General features: G+C 42.6%; 1 protein-coding gene across 3 annotated transcripts in view; it reads left to right on the top strand.

Annotated features, from left to right (window-relative positions):
• The window catches only part of CERS3 (ceramide synthase 3), a 119,173-nt gene that overhangs the window by 24,377 nt on the left and 82,311 nt on the right, over nt 1-12,485 (top strand). The window lies entirely within an intron of this gene.

The following is a 12,485-nucleotide window of genomic DNA, read 5'->3' as shown; positions in this document are numbered from 1 at the left end:
TCTTTTTTAATTTTTGATTATATTCATCAGTTACGGGCCTGCAGTTTGTGGGACGGTCTTGGTGACTCTTCCGACTACATGGCGGGGAGGCTCCTGCAACAGCACCCTTCCGTGCCACCCAGGAGAGCTCTGCAGACATGAGGCCAATCCTCTGGTCTCTCAAATGGGAGAACTGAAACAGGACCAGGGCGTCTTCTCAGGCTCTTCTGTGAGTCACCGTCAGCGAGCTTCCCAGCCCCCTTCTTGCCTACATCACTCACTTGTGCCTGTGACTAATAACAGGGTAATTTGTGGAGCAAGATGGGTAACTGACCAGGCCAGGGAAGAGAGCTTGCAAGAAAGGACTCGGTGGAGAGGGGCAAAATATTTAATAGCAGTTGGAAAGGAAATGGTGATGTGATGCTAACTGGGTTAAAATTTCTTTACATTGCAACAGCATTGCCTAGTTACCCAGCTATTCATTTACCTTTTAGACTTCGAAAGTTAACTTTAAAAGAATGGGGGGTGGGGGTGGGGAGGAATTCTACCTTTGAAGGCAGAATTATGAAAAATCCATCCTATGTAACTTTCTCATAGATTTCCTCCCAATCATCTCTCGGCCCATTTTCTTTGAACCCTAGGATTTACATGCTTCTAAGACTTATCTATTCTGTAACTTTGCTTCACATCCTTCTGATTTCAGTCATACCTGCTTTTCTGCAAGTTCCTAGCCATGTGACTGGTCTCAGTAAACATCCTTGATCAGGGCCTCGTTTTTTGGCCCTGAGCTGGACTTTGGCAATGTCTGTCAATTAATGACTGGAACAGAGATAAAGCAGAAATGTGATAAAGTTGAAGAGGCATCTGGAAGAATTACATTTTGGTGAATCCTGTCTCCGTAAACTGCATTTTCTCTCTTATCTTCATTACCTTTGGCATCTCAAGTCAGCTTATATAGATAGATCTTTCTACTGGCTATGGAAGCACACTCTATTTTCTCTGTGTTGTTAGAGTACAAAAGATATTCTCATAGTTAGCTTTTGCATCTTTAAGAAGGCTATGAGAAGTTTTAGTAGGTAACAAACTTGCCTTACTTCAAATCAGCCAGTAGCTTTTGTAAGTGAAACATTTACATGAAAAAATGATTGTCTTAAAATGTTAATGTGAAACAAATCACCTTAATAACACCTTTTAGTAATGGGAAACTGTGTGTGTATTGGGAAAAAGCTGGCTTTCCTGGGTTTGCTTGGACAGTGCACCTGTATTTCCCTGGGACTCCATTTCTTCATATGTACAGGGCTGGACTGGATGATTGTATGGTTTTTAGAACAAAATTTACCTTTGTTGATTTGAGTCATTAAGCAGAAATCGGTTATAAATTTTCCTAATATTGGATCAACAGTAACAAATTGTCAACAGTAACAATAATTTAAAATTTTCAGCACCAAGAATTTTACCATTTTTTCGTTCCTTCTAGTTTGCCTTTACACACACACACACACACACACACTGAGATGTATATGTATAAAGTAGTATAAAAATGAGATTATATACCATCATATCATTATAGTATAGATATAATTTTGAATTTTGGGTTTTTTTTATAAGTCTAAACACTTCTCATGTTGGTAAACATCATAATTGTTAGTCTTAGCTGAATGTTATTGCATAGAGTTAACATTTCAAAATATACTTAAACCTTTCAGATTTTTAAAAATCATTATTATGAACACTGAGACTGAAGTAGTATTTATTAACTATAGCCTAAACATATTTTTTGTCTGGTTTCACATATATTCCTAGGTAGGCTTGAACATTTTGGTGACTTCTAAATTATTACTCTAAAGGGTGGTATCACTTATGTTTTTTTTTTAAATGTAGTAGTTTTAACTATATCACAGCACAGTATATTATTTTTAAATAACTTAATTTAAGAGGTGTCATTTAAAGAATTTAAAGTTAAAGAAGAAAGTTCATTTTAGCTCCTCCTCTTCAGAAGGGCAAATGATATTGAACAGCTTGACTCCAATTTATTATTTATTATTATTTATTATTTATTAACAGGCATGTAATAAAGTGATTTACAAACATTTACTCACTCACAGAGTACATTACCACCACTGTTTTGTAGATGGAGAGATTGACATTGACATTAAGTTAGCTGTCTGGGGGCACATAGTCAACTGTCAGAACCAGGTCTTAAATCCAGGCAGTCTGGCTCCAAAATCCATGTGCTTGACTGCTGTGCTGTATACTGACTCCCTTAATATCTATTGAGCACTTACTGTTTGTACACTTACTGTATGCCAAGTTAGGGATGCTGTTGTGAGCAAAACAGGTGTCCCGCCTATTCTTGTGCATCTTGAAGTCTAAGGTGGGAGCCAGAATCCAATCAACATACAAACATGTAATTACAAATTTAATACAGGTTGTGAAGGAAAAGAACAGGGGGCGATGGCAATATTTGGTTTAGATTTGGAGCAATGTGTGGTGGGGGGCAGGGGTCATGGAAATCCTTGCTGGAACTCTTAGGGAGGCTTAAGTTGGGGCTTGAAGGATTAGGAGGAGAGAGTTGGGTGAAGATGGGGAAAAGGAGTCCTGGCAGAAGGAATAGTCAATGCACATACTGGGAGGCAGGTAAGAACTTTGTGTTTTGTTCTCAAGAGTCTGAAAGCAGACCTGACTTGCGGGATCACAAAGTGAGGAACATGGGAGGCACAAGTCAGCCTGGAAAAGCAGACAGGGATCTAGTGGCCCAGGGTCATTCCCAGGAGACCATGCAGAGGTGAGGGCGGGCCATGAGGAGCTGCCTCCAAACAAAGGGGGGGGCTGCTGGGACCCTAAGCCTCCGGCAGAGCCATCCCCACGTTGGGTTTTTCTGCACACAACAGCAAACAGTAACTTGTGATTTTCTAGGAATTAAACTTCATTGGCTCAATATTTAAGTTAGGAAGCGGGCTATTTAAGCTAGGAACCCAGATCAAGGCATATTGTGAAATTTTATTACAGAGCCAAGAGAAACATGGCCTGAAGAGAATGGCACTAGGGGATAGCCCTGGCTTCAAAGAGAGCTTGACCCCATACAGATGCCAAGTGCCTAGTTGGCATTTTAGGAGTTTATTAGTTTTGCTGGGAAAATATCCCAATTATGTTTACTAAACAGGGAGAACTTATTGCCCTAGTGGAAAGTGATGGCTGCTCATGGGGACATTAACCTAAGCCTTGGAATGGAGAAAGGAGCAGAGGAGGAGAAGCACATCTTTCTGAAATCTCCAGGCATCATTTAATCTGTAACCAAACTCTACACACAGTATTAGAAGGGAAAAATGAGAGGGTTCTCCCTTCTGCTTTGGAACTTCAGAGGCTTTTTTCATTTTTTGATTTTTTTTGTTCAGAATAACTTTAGCTTCTGTTAATTCATATTAGATTAAGCATATTAGATTAAAAATTGGACTTTTCCACCAAGGCAGTCTGGGCCCAATCAAGATTGGAGAAAATAAAGGATTGGCCAGTAGGAAGAACTGTATAGAATGCAGGGATCACTGCTGTAGGAAACCCTCATGACCCCTGGGGCTGAGCTAGAGCATGCAAGGAAATGCCACCCTATCTGCACCGCCCCCTCCCCCTCCGCCAGAGGCACACCTGTTGGGGAGGACACAGAGGAATTACCAGCAGAATAGGCTGGAAAGCAGCCCCCTAGAACTTGCCAGGAATCTGCCCTCCAGAATGCGAGGGAGACCTAGTCACTGGAAAGTGTCTCACTGGCAGCACTCCCCAAGTACAAAACTCCCCAGGGAGAATCTGCTGGCTGCTCAGGGCTCCTGGAGCCTTTCACTGGAGCCTTTTCACTGACTTTCACCAGAGTCAGGAAGCAAAACCCTTTCATCCTGCAACATCCCTCCACCATCCTCTATTGATAGAGCTCCAGGGCCAGCTAGCAAAGGGAAAATAGGAAAGGAAGCAGACCCGTTCACAGAACAGGCAAAAAAACGGTGGATTTGCAGTTGAGAGGCAATGAATTGATAATTGGCACAGGCTCCATACAAGAAGCCCTGTAGGCAGAGCAAATCCCGAGCATGCTCCCCAGTAGGCAAAATACTAATGGAAATACAGGTCCCCAATTGACTTATTATTTTAAAAAGTCCCCCAGAGTTTTTAACTTATTGAATTTAAATTACTGAGCTCTTTATATATTCTAGATACAATGTTTTCCTATTGCAAATATTGCAAATATTTTCTCCCAGTCTATATAGGCTTCCTTTTTGTTCTCTACGTGATATTTTTGTTGTTGTTGAGCAGATGTCTCCAGATTTTATAATCTACCTGGAAAAAATATAACAAAATATGGCAATGTAGTTCTTATTTCCTTCTCCTTCATATTTTTCTATATATATGAGAGTTACAGTCTGAGCTGTTAAAACAAAAAGGACCCAAAATTCAATGGCTTCTTGACAACAAGAGTTTCTTTCTCTTGTATGTAACTGTCCAGACATGTGGTAGGCCAGGATAATGGGCTAATTGGCCTCAAAGATTGCTTCTATCCTGTCATCCCTATTTCTAGTTATTAGGATGGAAGAAAGAGAGAAACAGAGACACACAGCTTGGAATTTAGGGAGATTACTCAAGTGAATTCCACTGCTGTGTCATTGACGTGGACACAGTCACGCATGGCCAAATCTAGCCACAGGGGAGGTTGGGCAGTGTCTCACATGGCAGGACAGCCACATGCCCAGGGAAAACCTGGGGCCAGGGGTATATGGGGACTGTAACCAAAAGGAAGAATCATTGAATACTCAGGACATCCTGATACCCCTCAATGACATCTTTGAGGTGATATCCTGGTTGTGTTTGCAAATGCTCTGTATTTTCCTTTTTTTTAAGCTATAGGTCTGTCTTGAATTTCTTCAAGGCTTTAAATTGATATAATGGTAAAATTTAACATGAGAGAGTTACTTATCTTATTGTAAGTCAGTTACTTCTCTACACAGAGTATAGGTTTTGTTTATTTATTGATTGATTCATTCATTCATTCATTCATTCATTTTTCTCTTCAGTTTTCTCACTGTAAGCCCAAACATTTATAGGCTTTTAGTGCACTAATTTAATCACAATAAATATTCCTCAGAGGTAAGTTAGTCTATCACTTGCATTGTCTTATCCATTTGAAATGGCACAATTTATTTATTTTTAAGTTTGTATTTATTTTGAGAGAAAGCGCACCAGAGCACGCACGAGAGGGGAGGGGCAGGGAGAGACTCCCAAGCAGGTTCAGTGCTGTCAGTGCAGAGCCTGACACGGGACTTGATCTCATGAACTTTGAGATCATGCCCTGAGCTGAAATCAAGTGTCAGAGGCTTATAACTGAGCCACCCAGGTGCCCCTTAAAATGCTTTTAGAGCTGGAATTTACAGTTGGCTCAGTCCTTACGCCATTGACAGGAAGCAAGTAGCTGCTAATGTTTTCCTATGTGTTTATCTTGAAGGCTTAACCAGTTTTTTTGGCTGAGTTAGTAGAATTCATTCCAAAGAAAACACAAACAGATGAAATGTAGATAAACATATTTACCTGATCCCTTGCACCAAATTTTAAAAATTGTTTTGCAACTAATAAAAATGAGATGGTTTTTAGATAATTAAATTACATATCACTTTTGGCTCTAGCGTCACTCCTTGATTGTTCAAAAGTCTATGCCAGCCTCGGCAAACCTTCTGTCCATCCATTCAACAAGTCCTTACTTAGTGTGTACTGTGTGGCAAGCCTCGGGTGTACAATAGTGAACAATCCAGGCACACTCTTTGCTCCTCTGGAGTTGCCTTTCTTGTTAGCAGAGGACCCTGGTCCCACTGTAATCTGGCCGGTCACCCAGTCTCCAAAGCTCTCACCAACTCTCACATCCTCCAACACTAATAATACTCTGCGCTAGTGAACATCGATTCAAATGGGTCTTTCCATCACTTTATTGCTCAGAAATACACCGTAACTTCAATTAGAGTTGTCTGCCTAGTTTCCCATTTCTTGTCACTGGCCTCTGAGAGCTGTGTTCTGTTCTGTAGACTCCCTCTCTCGTCACTCTCCTCTCTCCAAGAGATATGTTCTGTAGCGTTATCTCCTAAGGTGATGGGGTTACTTACAGTCGGTACTGCATGGATAATTAGCAGTAGGGATTGCATGGATAATTACCAGAATTTGATAATTTGCCCAAAACTTCAGCCTAACTTGGAGTTCTCACCTCAGCAAGGGTTCAAGTGCCACATTTTTTTTAGTAATTTGCAAAAATGTTGCTTCAAATAGTGATGAACTTGTGGTCCAGATGGTTTTATTTCTTCAGTCCTAAGGTCAAATTTAATGGTGTTCATTTGAGAAAGTGGCTCAGCAGGCTTCTTTCACCCTGTTGGGGTTCTGTATCCATGAGGTCAGAAAATCATGAGTCATAAAAACCCACATTAGTTAGATTGTCTTCCTGCAAACTACTGGCAGCTGCAGCCGCAAATAGGGTTTGAAACTTCCACAGTATTGGCAGGTGGGAAAACACAGCTGGACTGTGATGCTTCCTCCAATACTGATACTTCCTCAAAGTAAAAGGAAATAAATGCAGGTATTTTTCTTGCAAATATTTCTTACTTTAAAAAAGAGCTTCAGATATTTTTAATGTAAATACTATGGTTCCTTCAGATATTTTTATATAAATAGGAGTTGCAGTACTCAGAGAATGGACGAGGGATGGGAAAGGGGGACTTTTGAGTAGCAGATGAGAAAAAAAAAGAAAGACACTGGGAGTGGCCAACGAATATAATACATTTGCTTAAAGAGCGTACCAAGCAGAGACAGAAGAGTTGTCAACAGAGCTGACAATATTTCAGTTGCCAGAAAGGCCTAGAGCTGAGCTAAAGGAATGGAGAGGTGGGCTGCGAATTTGCCATGGGAGTCAGTGGGCTTCCCAGACTGTCCCAGACGCCACCAGCATAGAGGCCTTGAATGACAGATTCATTGTTGCCAATGCTCAGGATTGTGCTTACAGCAGTAACCTGTGTAGGCTTTTAAAAATGCAGGCTTTTCCTGGGATGCCTAGGTGATTCAGCCGGTTGAGCATCTGGACTCTTGATTTCAGCTCAGGTCACGATCCCAGGTTATGATCCCAATGTCGTGCCACATCAGGCTCCCTGCTGAGCATGGAGCCTGCTTAAGATCCTCTCTCTCTCTCTCTCTCTCTCTCTCTCTCTCTCTCTCTCTCCCGCTCTGCCCCTCTCCCCTCCTCGAATGTGAGCTCTCTCTCTCTCTAAAATAAAAAAATGCAAGTATTCCCCCATGTCAGTATTTTCTAATTCTCTTTCCACCTGGCTATTATTGAAATATTGCTATACTTCATTAACACAGCATAAAGATATCGCTTCACTGGCTGCACAGGTAATATATCTTGTCATCTACCACACATCTTTTTAAGGCTGTGACAGGGAGGCCAGCAGTCTCTTTTACACTGAACCAAAAAATACCTTACACAGTGACTATTAATAATGCCACTGTGATTTGAAACTTAGGCAGTGCAGGAGCCAAAATGGAAGAGGGAGAGAAGAAAGGGGATAAATAAGTGCTCGTTGTCTGCAAGATGAGATCAGAGGGAGGAACTGACAAATGCTACAGGCTGCCTGCCCCTAGATTCCTGCTTCTCCATGTAAGCCCTCTTGGTTAGAGGCAACAAAATCCACCTCTCTCTTAACCATCTTAAACACAGGGCTTCATTGGAAGCAGCCCACAGCCCTGAAGGAAGGCCAGTGGACCAGACTTGGATGACAGTGGAAACCAAGAAACCGGGGGTGGGGGGGTGGGGTGGGGGGATGGGATCAGGAAGGCCAAAAAGCTAAGAGATGACAACGATCTTTTCAACAGCAGCGGCCTAGGCAGGATGCCATCGGCTGCCGCTGGATATCGCTGTCTGCTCCAGACTCAAAGCCCTGAGAAAAGCATCCAACTGGCCAAGCCTAGGCCATCCCAGCCAACTGTCAGCAGATGGAGAACGGTCCATGTTGGCTCTCTCGGTGGGAAAGGCAGTGCTCCGCCCCCCCCCCCCCCCCCCCATTGGTGGTGATTTCCCCTGCTGCTCTGAGAGCCAGATGCTGGGCTACCTCCAAAATGGCATGTCCGATACACTAGGGTCAGGGAGAGGTGGCTATAAAGGAGGCCAGAGGTACTGGCACAGGCTTGTGGCCTTAGGAACAGCTAGCAGGAGGCTGAGGGACTGTGACCTGTTTCTTGCTAGTCGACCCAAGTGGCCCAGAGGATTGGAGACTGCTGGCCCCGGTTTTCTTCAGCTCATTTCTCTGTGTTTAGCCTCTGATCTAATCCTGAGAGAAGTAACAGGATGGTAGAGAGGCTGGCTGGAGGCATCGCCTGAATTTTTAAAGCCCACTGCTAGAGCTGAAATGTGGGCTTGTGGATGTCTACCGAACACCCTTAACCCAGGGGGGCAATCATCTAGGACAGCCGCTTCTCCTTCAGGGCGGTTAGTCTGTTTTTGCTTTTAAAGCATGCTATTTCTTTCCCCCAGAAAGTCATGAGCTTTAAGTCATGCTGAAATCTGAATCTGGATATAGTCTTTCCTTCATTTAATTACTTTTCTTGGTTCGTGGACACAAGCTTGACACAGGTGAATTTGGGAGGTAAAACATAAACCCCATAAATGAAATAATGGGAAGCTTTAGCAGGATGAGCTCTGGGTTAAAAGGGTTGAAGCGGAGGAGGCTTCTTTTTTTAATTTTTTAAAAGTTTATTTGTTTATTTATTTATTTATTTATTTATTTATTTAGAGAGCAGGGGAGGGGCAGAGAGAGAGGGAGAGAGAGAGAATCCCAAGCAGGCTCCACACTGTCAGTAAGGAGCCTGATGCAGAGCCTGAACTCATGAACCACAAGATCATGACCTGAGCCTAAATGAAGAGTCGGATGTTTAACTGACTGAGCCATCCAGGCACCCTGTGGAGGAAGCTTCTTTCCTGTTTCTTTTTTCTTTTTTTGTGATATAATTCATATACCACACAATTCACCCATCTAAAGTGTGCAATTCAACATTTTTTAGTATCTTCACGGTTGTGCAGCCAACACCACATTCAATCTTTGAACATTTTCATCAGCCCAAAAAGAAACCCTGTACCCATTATCAATCACTCCCCATTTCGCCCCACACTCCCTTCATACACCCTAAGGAACTAGTAACCTACCTTCTGTCCCTATGGATTTACCTTTTCTGGACATTTCACATAAATGGACTCATACAATATGTGGCCTTTTGTGTCTGGCTCCTTAGCACACTTTCAAGAGCCATCCATGTTGTAGCATGAATCCTTCCAATTCTCCTACATACCCTCTTGAATGCCTACATGTGGAATTGCTGGGTCATATGGTAACTCCACGGTGAACGTTTCAAGGAACTGCCAGACTGTCTTCCACAGCATCTGTACCATTTTACTTCCCACCAGCCATGTCCTCCACATCCTTGCCAACACCTGTTATCTTTACGATGATAACCATCCTACTGGGTGTGAACAGTACCTCTGAGGTGGTTTTGATTTGCATTTCCTTCATGGCTAATGAAGTTGAGAGTTTTTTTCATGAGCTTAGTGGCCATTTGTGTATCTTCTTTGGTGAGATATTCAGGTTCAGATTCTTTGCCCATTTTTAAGTTGGATTATGTGTCCTTTTATTATTGAGTTGCAAGAGTTCTTTATATAGTCTAAATACAAATCCCTGATCAGACATATGATTTTCAGGTATTTTCTCCTATCCTGTGGGTTGTCTTCTTCACTTCCTGATGGTGTTCCTTGGCGCTCAAAAGGTTTTCATTTTGATGAAGTCCAATTTATCAATTATAAAAATTTTGGCATTTGTGCTTTTGGTGTGATATGTAAGGAGGCTTTGCCTAACCCACAGGACTGCGTAGACCTATCTAGTCTTCTAAGAGTGTTTTAATTTTAGCCCTATAAGGGTCCATAAAGGCCTATAAGGTGTGTGCTTCATGTTGAGTTAAACTTTGTGAATGGTGTGAAGAAGGGATCCTTGACTGTTTGAAGCAGCAATAATTGATGTTTGGTGGCAGCACATAAAAAAGAATGAATAAATAATTAGATTTATTTTTTTCGCAGTCTGAGCCACATTTTCCAGGGGGCCACCCTCAACTTTTGTATTGTTTCTATTTCCCTTTAAATGTTTTAAGCTGTGGGATATTAGCATTACTATGGCTTTCAACATCTTGGTTCATTGCTTGCATATGAGGCACAAGGGCATAATTTAGAGTGGCAACTCCTAAATAGCTGTTGTAAACTATTTATTTAATTGTGTTTCACTCTGGACAAAATAATCTGTGCTGCCTGGAGTTGCATTCTAGGAGTGAGTGAACTATTTTGTATAACAATTACTATAACAATAGCAAAAGAAAAAGTAACTCAATCACCATTGCTGTTTGTTCCCTGAACCCTAGATTATTAAATTAAAAAAAATTTTTTTAACATTGATTTATTTTTTTGAGAGACAGAGACAGAGTGCAAGTGGTCTCCCAGGGAGACACAGAATCTGAAGCAGGCTCCAGGCTCCGAGCTATCAGCACAGAACCCCACCCGAGGCTCAAACCCACAAACTGTGAGATCATGACCTGCGCCAAAGTTGGAAGCTTAACCGACTGAGCCACCCAGGCACCCTTAGACTATTAAATTTACAGCCAACAAAGTTATGAACATACTGAGGCAAAGTTTTAGGGGGAAAAAAAAAAAAAATCTCTCTGCTCTTGCAGGTGTAGCTCATTCTGATGTGGTGAAGGTTAAGGCCTGGCCCAAGATTTGCCCATTACACAGAGCCTCCCATGGCCAGAGTTGGTTTCTGAGATCTGTAGGAAGTTTGAATTTCAGCTGGAGTTGGACTCAAGGCTTAGGCCTGTTCTTTTACTGAGCTGTATCTGGCCATGCATTCAAAACAGATTACCTCTCTTCATGCCTTCTTTTGGCCAGTTATGTCAGATGTCCCAGGCAACCGAGCTTGAATCGCCAGTTCCCTTCCCAAAGTGTGTGACTTCCCCTTCCTGACTACCCTCTCCCCTGTTCTCACTGCCTCCCTCTGAGTCCAGAGCCACACGAGTCCTGACTCAGTCATAAGCTCCCTGAGTCCAGGATCACCCCTTTCTTTTCTGTAGCCCCACAGCCTGATAGGGAGGAAATATCAACTAGTCTTTCTTGATTATCTTCATTCCATATTTACACAACTGCAGCTATATTCATAGGACTCATCCTCCCCCAGAGTAGAAATCAGAGTGAAATGATTAACACATGAGAAAGAAGGCAGCGCTTCTCTTTCTGCACACAAGCCTTGCAGCTGTGGGTGTGACTGAGTTAGTGCTACTTCGGATAAGCACATCTCTTAACATTGGATGAGAGACGAAATGAAGCACGGAATTATTTCAGCAGGCTTCAGCTGTTGCTTGGGGTGTGGATTTTTCAGAAGGATATCGGGGTCCACACTCCGGAATTCTTCCTCGCCTGAAGTTGGAAATCTGTAACGTCAGGACTCCACCCTCTGATCCTCACCTCTGATTGAGACTTCCTGCCCTCTGGGGTCCTTAGTCCCTCCCATCATACTTGTTCTTTGACCTCTGCTTCTTGGCGTTGTCTATTTCCCCCTTCAACCTCACTTCTCTCTTAATTCTTTGTTCTCTACCTCGTCGGGATCTCATGCGTAGTTTCATGTAGGATGTTACTATCAGCATACTCAGTGCCTGATTCCAGCACTGCAGTGCAAGCCTTCCCATTTCTGACTGTATCCAGCCCTTGAAACTCCTAATTGCTCTCCAGTCTTCCTGTCTCCTGAAATGGACTCCATACCACTGCCAACCAAGTAGCCACATATGTGCTTGGCCAGGGGGCTCACGGGGCCTTAACATCCAGCCCTCAGCCCACTGGGTAGAAGGGCTGTGTCTGCCCAGAGGCGACACCATCCTCCTATCTGCAGAAAGACACCATTTGGGCTCACAGAGGACCTGGCTGCCAAGTGGCCTTTGAAAAATATCTGACCATTTTACTCCTTTGCATAATACTGTTCAGTGGGTGTCATTAGCTAAAGTCCAAGCTACTTAGCATGGGTCTCACACCCTCCATGACAAAGTCCTACTTGACTCACCAGCCTTTTGATGAGAGTGACGATATGATTTATTGGCCAAACTAGAGCACTTCTGAAAGTAAGGGGGCACTATTAAGAAGCGTGCCAAGGCAATGAACTTAGACTGTGGGGGCACCTGTGTGTAACCATCCCACACCTTGGATTCTTACACTGTAGTAGTACCAAACTGCTGGTCGTGTTCAACAGGAACTGCAATATTTACAAATCAAGATGTTTCGATAGAGTTACTTTGACCACCTTGTGATCAATCTGAGGACATTTTGATTCCTTGCTCTGATTAACTATTAAAAGATGAAATCAAAACATCCTCAAGGTCAATATGTCAAGACTAAAAATTGTTTATAACTTAAACAA

Source organism: Prionailurus viverrinus, chromosome B3 (assembly GCF_022837055.1).
Source record: "Prionailurus viverrinus isolate Anna chromosome B3, UM_Priviv_1.0, whole genome shotgun sequence".
Classification (NCBI taxonomy): Eukaryota; Metazoa; Chordata; class Mammalia; order Carnivora; family Felidae; genus Prionailurus; species Prionailurus viverrinus.
This window is presented reverse-complemented; position numbering and strand designations above follow the sequence as displayed.